The following is a 742-nucleotide window of genomic DNA, read 5'->3' on the forward strand; positions in this document are numbered from 1 at the left end:
CTGGCGTAACTTCCGTATTCACGTCCGTTACCATGGCAAAAGAGTCAACATCCGGTTCACGTTTTCTCCAGGCTCCGATCTGGGAGAGGCTCCGAGGAGATCAGTTCCTAGGGAAGAAGTGCCGGTGTTGCCGGTGTTAGGGAGTCGCAGGGGCTCTTATTTCAGGGCTAGGGTTCTTGGCCGCAGGAGTGTCTTTTTTTTTTTTTTTAGATCTTTATTGGAGTATAATTACTTTACAATGGTGTGTTCGTTTCTGCTTTATAATAAAGTGAATCAGCTATACATATACGTATATCCCCCATATCTCCTCCCTCTTGCGTCTCCCTCCCACCCTTCTTATCCCACGCAGGAGTGAGTCTTATAAAACTGGAATTCCTTTGCAGGTTAAAAAACAAACGTACATTTATATTATTTTTTAAAAATCTAATTTCAAAACTTAAGCGTAGAAACAAATTTATTTGAAAGAGTTAATCCTACTGTATAGCAGAGGGAACTATATCCAATCTCCTGGGAAAAACCATAATGGAAAAGAATATTTTTTTAAAAATGGGGACTTCCTTGGTGGCACAGTGGTTAAGAATCCACCTGCCAATTCAGGGGACACGGGTTCGAGCCCTGGTCCGGGAAAATCCCACATGCCGCAGAGCAACTAAGCCCATGCGCCACAACTAGTGAGCCTGTGCTCTAGAGCCTATGAGCCACAACTACTGAGCCCGTGTGCCACAGCTACTGAAGCCTGCGT

The sequence above is a fragment of the Orcinus orca genome, chromosome 14 (assembly GCF_937001465.1).
Source record: "Orcinus orca chromosome 14, mOrcOrc1.1, whole genome shotgun sequence".
NCBI classification, from domain to species: Eukaryota; Metazoa; Chordata; class Mammalia; order Artiodactyla; family Delphinidae; genus Orcinus; species Orcinus orca.